The following is a 6,206-nucleotide window of genomic DNA, read 5'->3' as shown; positions in this document are numbered from 1 at the left end:
TTTAATGCAATAAAGCTGTATTGTGTGTAAAGGGGAGCAGTGTTTTATTTGAACAGCATTATTTTCTTTATTTTTTAATAATGTCAATTATAGGATAAGTACCTAATACTATAGGCCTGGCCATTATCACTTTGTAAGCTATAAAACCATCAACTGTTTTCTTTTTCTTTCCTTTAATGACTGCAGCCTTTTGGTAGTTATGGATCTAATTAGCAGAACATTTAGAGGTCCAGAAATAAATTGAAAAGAATGGCAGATAAATCAAATATACTAGATGACAGGAGGTGATAGGAGTTGTGTGGAATTAGGTGAGAAGAGAAGAACATCTGGTGACAGAGGACTTGGTAAATGAACAGTTGTGTGATAGATAGCCTGTGGACATTTCTACAGTATGGAATATTGAACTGAGTGAGGTCATGATGTGACATCATAATGGTAACTGCTGATATCAGGCTTCAAGATTCCATCCTGTCTCACACACAACCAGGACACAGACACAGCACCAGCATACATCACAAGCTGTCCTGCACGTACTACATCCTCTGCACCTTGCCGTCCTCTGACTTGTGCTTCACAAACTTGTAGCCATCTTGCCGAAAAAGACCTGCATTATGTAAGTATGTCACCAAAAAGAGCTATACCTCATTTGGATGTACCTGTGTCTACCCTAAAATAAGAGCTTGAGCTTGTTTGGATCTTCTAATGTAGCACCCCTTTCCCTAGCACTCTCAATGGGGTTGTCAAATGTTTCTCTCTTCAGTGCCTCCACCCGAGTCTTCTACACAGTATGGTAGGATGCAGACTATGACTGAATCCACCAAGGGTTGATTCAGGAAGCCCCTTGTACCCAACCACACTAACCTTCTAAATCATAATAGACCACTCACCGTGGTTACAAGCAATCAACTGGGTGTTTATTTAATAACGAACAAACAAGATGGCCGCCACATGTGCATTCTCTGGCTCCCAAACTCTCCCACAACTCCCTCACACACAGTGTGAAAAATATAAATCAACAAAGATTTACCACAATAATCACAGTCCTGGCAAGATTAACTAGTTAACGCTATTGCACTTGTAGAAACATTGGTAACTTGCATTAGATCTCTTAGACTTGGAATGTCTCTATATCTCTGATAGGTAGCACAGTCTCTGATATATGTACAGATTAATGTAAGAAGATATAACCTGTAGCATTAGAGGGATAGTGTTATTTTCTTACTGCACCAATAATGGTGTCACAGGGATTGGTGTGTTACTACTTATCTTTCTCCTTCTAGATGAAGATCTCAGCCACTTGTGGCTCATGGACTACCAGCAAGTCTGATCTTGCTAGCTGTCCCCAGCATAGGACTGGCCCACCGGGATACTGGGAGAATCCCCGATTTGCCACGATGCCTTAGGACCACACCCCCTTTTCTTTGTAGGCGGAGCCCACCCTGGCCCAGAGAGCTTAATCTGATTACTACCGACATACCCAGCCAATTGTACTACAGTGGAACATTGAAGACCTCATGCCTTCCACCTAGTAACCGCCGAAACTGGAAGTTCGGCATTCGAAACGCGGACAACATTCCAAAAAACAAGGAAGTCACTATCACAGAGAAACAATTCTGGTGCATCTCGTGCAGGAGGCTTATGTTAGAGGATTCATAATACAAGAACTCAATGAGAGGAGGGACATGCTACAATACAGACAAATTTTTACAATCAAAAAGAAAAAAACTTTGACAGGCATATTCGTAAGTACTTACGATATGTGTACACATGGGATTTTGACATAATATGAAGGTGACATTAGTCTGTGACATAATATGGAGGTGACATTAGTCTGACATAATATGGAGGGGACATTAGTCTGAGACACAATATGAAGGGGACATTAGTCTGACATAATATGGAGGGGACATTAGTCTGTGACATAATATGAAGGGGACATTAGTCTGACATAATATGGAGGGGACATTAGTCTGTGACATAATATGAAGGTGACATTAGTCTGTGACATAATATGAAGGTGACATTACTCTGTGACATAATACGAAAGTGATATTACTATGTGACATAATACGAAGGTGACATTACTCTGTGACATAATGTGAAGGTGACATTACTCTGTGACATAATGTGAAGGTGACATTAGTCTGTGACATAATATGGAGGGGACATTACTCTGTGACATAATATGAAGGGGACATTACTCTGTGACATAATATGAAGGGGACATTAGTCTGACATAATATGGAGGGGACATTAGTCTGTGACATAATATGAAGAGGACATTAGTCTGTGACATAATACGAAGGGTACATTAGTCTGTGACATATAATGAAGGGGACATTAGTCTGTGACATAATACGAAGGGGACATTACTCTGTAACATAATATGAAGGTGACATTAGTCTGTGACATAATATGAAGGTGACAGTACTCTGTGACATAATATGAAAGTGATATTACTATGTGACATAATACGAAGGTGACATTACTCTGTGACATAATATGAAGGTGACATTAGTCTGTGACATAATATGGAGGGGACATTACTCTGTGACATAATATGAAGGGGACATTAAACTGTGACATAATATGGAGGGGGCATTAGTCTGTGACATAATATGAAGTGGGGACATTACTCTGTGACATAATATAAAGGGGACATTACTCTGTGACATAATATGGAGGGGGCATTACTCTGTGACATAATATGGAGGGGGCATAACTCTGTGACATAATATGAAGGGGACATTACTCTGTGACATAATATAAAGGGGACATTACTCTGTGACATAATACGAAGGGGGCTTTTCTCTGTGACATAATATGAAGGGGACATTACTCTGTGACATAATACGAAGGTGACATTAGTCTGTGACATAATATGGAGGTGACATTAGTCTGGGACATAATATGAAGTGGGGACATTAGTCTGTGACATAATATTAAGGGGACATTACTCTGTGACATAATATGAAAGGGACAATAAGAATTGTCACAAGAAGTGACAATTTATTTTTTTTTACTTTAGATTTTGTGTGTTCTATAATTAGATCAAGAGAACAGGGGAAAAGGCTTAAATCAGAGAACCAGGGATAGGGGGTAAGATGACCGGTAAATAGCCACAAAGCATCTATAAAGCCCATCATTGCACAAGTTAAAACTTAAGCCATTTATTGTTCACACCATAGAAATTAGGAATTCTACCCTGATATATACAGCCATCCTATTGCTTATGACCACATATCATAATGATCTGTTCATCCCCTGCTGACCTCATCACACATGAGGCATGTACCACAGGACATGGGATCTGTCCCACGCGTGCAGGCAGCATGAGAAGAGGACTGAAGATACTGCAGTGCTGGAATGAAAGAATTTAAGTGTGTGTGTGGAAGGGGGGGGGGGTTGATGTCAATGTAGTTTAGATGGGGTGTGGGTTGTTAAATTAATAGAGAGATATATGCCAGAGATATGAATATATTGAGAGATATATGCCAGATATATGAATTTATTGGTGGGGTGATGGTGGTGCCTATGGGATACTTTTATGCTGGGGTGTTTTTTTGTTCAGTGAGAATACTAATTATTTAGTGTTGGGGCTTTTTAGGAAGGGTAAAAAGTTTATTACAAGCAAATACTAATTATTTAATGTCTGGGCTGCTTGGGGGAGTATGTGTATTTATTAAATTTAAATGCCATGAATAATGTCTTTGGGGAAATATGTTTATTTTATAAATGTGAATACAATTAATTTAATGTCAGGACTGTTTGCCTAATTATTAAATGTGGGAGCTATTGTTTTAACATTAAGACTTGTTGGGGAAGGGGGCTAGAGTGTGCTCTCATGGCTAGGCTTTCCATATTTGATGTACTTATCCCTTTTACCCAAACAGGACCCCAACATTCCAGGATCCAGACAGCAACTGAGCTGTATGCCCCTCTTCGACACTGGCTGTCCCTGGATCTGGCTACAAGTCTTTACTATCTGACCTCTCTCCTTCCCCAGCTGTTGTCACAAACATCTCAGCCTGCCAACACCTCACACTCCTCCCTTCCTTCCTATCCACTCTGATTTTCTACAGAGGCTGACGTTTGCTTCACCCTGCGTCTCATTAACAACATGCTACAGATTTGCAGTTCTAGCAGGATGCTACTACTATTGCGATTTTAAAAGAGGATGCCCACCCTCTCCGGAAAATTGCGCAACTATGCGAGGAATACAAATTGGGAAGTGGTAGAAGATGGGAACATCAGTCTTACCAATTTTCTTAGTCAAACCTACTTCATACTTTCCTACTCTCCTGGAATTTTCGGGAGACTCCTGAATTTCGGGGAGTCCTCCTGAACTCCCCGGAGAGCAGGCATTTGCCTAGAGGTGATGTGGGTGGGGCTTAATGATGCCATTTTGCATTATCAAGCCCCGACCCCTGCTTTGAAATGACGTGAGTTTTATCATTTCTTAACAGGAAGCGGGGCTACAGTGACGCAATAGCATCGCCACGCCCTCTCCTACCCCCTGTCACATGACCTCAGCTCCAGGATCTCCTGGAGGAGAGGTTTAAAAAGTTGGCAAGTATGACCTACTTTACATTACAACATGATCAACAAACATTTCATCTTCACACCTTTACATATGCGTATTTAATTAATTTACCTCTGCATAGCCTCTTAATGCCCAGAGGGAGGGCAGTCCTTGCAGCCATGGTTCCCCAGAGGTTTCCTCCACAGGGGGTTTTTCCTCTCCTGAGCGCTGCAGGATGACTTCACGTGAGTCCAGGGGAAGCCACTATCTTGTTTCTCTTATAGAACAAGTTTGTAATATTTTCCTATTTTATTATGCAGAATTACAAGTAAATATTTTACTTTTAAAGAGAATCTTAATAAATGTATTTTGAAATATATTTTGCACGATTTCTCCTTTATTTTCTTAATATATGCTTGTGAAACGTGAAGATAAGTGGTGTGTGATATAATGACTGGGGGCTGGAGATGGTAATGGAGAACAGTACAGGGGAAGCTGAAAGAATGAAAACTCAGCTTATTAAAGCTAAATCCCAGATAAAGAGAAGATAAAGTTTAGGATAGGTAAATCTGAGGATTGAGTAGGGAATAAGCACAGAAAACTTTGTTTACATTTGTTTTGATAGTGAAAAACGCATTTCCTATTAGCTTTGATTTAATTACAAAATAACTTTCTAATTCACAAGGTTTAATCTTCCTTGTTGTGTACGAATTAAAATAGCAAAAAATTAATTCAAAAGTAGGGCCACAAACCATATAATCGGCACGAGCAATGAAGCAATCTTCACAGGTCAAACACAATCAGCCAATCAGAAGCTGGTGATCATTACCATCATCAGCGTGTATTTGCACCAGGAACTAGCAATTTATATGGCTACTTACAAGCCAATAGTGTAGTAATTTACAAACTATAGAGAACATTTTCCACCTATAACTTATCGACTTTCAGTAATATAAAGGCAGGTTTATCTGAAAACTACAGTATATGTCTTATATTTTCCTCAGTTGCTATGATCTGTGACCTTTGGTTTCTCCTTCCAATTTAATAAAGGTCCTAAAAGATATCCACACACCAACCAAACCACCAGAACAAGGCCAAAAGAGGCCACTCATTTGTTTACAAGGTACTTTCATTTCAATATAAAAACACAGGTTAAAAATTCATACATTCAAAAAAAAGACGAGTTATTGCTTATCTGGCCAGCACAGTCCTGGCAGAGAGGAAATGTAATCAGTTGCCACTACATCTGAATCCGGAGGAGAGCTCTAAGCAGCGCCACCTTCTCCTTAGAGTCGTCGCTGAACCCAGATCACCGCTGAAGTGTAGAAGCCAAGCCGCGGGAGCTGCGGGAGGCCACCACACTCATTTTATCTAGGACTTCTTTAACGTTGTGGTTTCTCAAGATGACCTTTTTAGAGTACTTCACCCCCATAACGCCCATTTACCACATTTCTGGGTAATGTCATCACAGTGAATGTATTTGACACAAGATAAAGACATGCCTATCTAATTGTAATGTCACTCATATTTAGTAATACCCAATCATGGCTCTGGTGGGTTTTCCGCCCCTCATTATTTTTAATATAAGGCTCACACAGCGCATGATTAGGGGGATGTCTTCTTGACTGTATATAATATATGAACACTTATCAGTAAGGGAGGCCAGACTCCTGATGTAGTTCCC

The 6,206-nt window shown here is 40.0% G+C and overlaps 1 long non-coding RNA gene across 2 annotated transcripts; it reads left to right on the top strand.

The window, feature by feature from the left end:
• The first annotated feature begins 347 nt into the window (after positions 1-347).
• Positions 348-4,901, top strand: LOC142107983 (uncharacterized). 2 transcript variants are annotated; one of them, XR_012680061.1, is made up of 3 exons: positions 348-613; positions 1,281-1,791; positions 1,960-4,901. It is a non-coding gene; the product is annotated as an uncharacterized LOC142107983 (long non-coding RNA). The 2 variants fall into 2 exon arrangements; XR_012680060.1 differs by having other exon boundaries at positions 1,281-1,820.
• The last annotated feature ends 1,305 nt before the right edge of the window (positions 4,902-6,206 follow it).

Source organism: Mixophyes fleayi, chromosome 11 (assembly GCF_038048845.1).
Source record: "Mixophyes fleayi isolate aMixFle1 chromosome 11, aMixFle1.hap1, whole genome shotgun sequence".
Taxonomy (NCBI): Eukaryota; Metazoa; Chordata; class Amphibia; order Anura; family Limnodynastidae; genus Mixophyes; species Mixophyes fleayi.
This window is presented reverse-complemented; position numbering and strand designations above follow the sequence as displayed.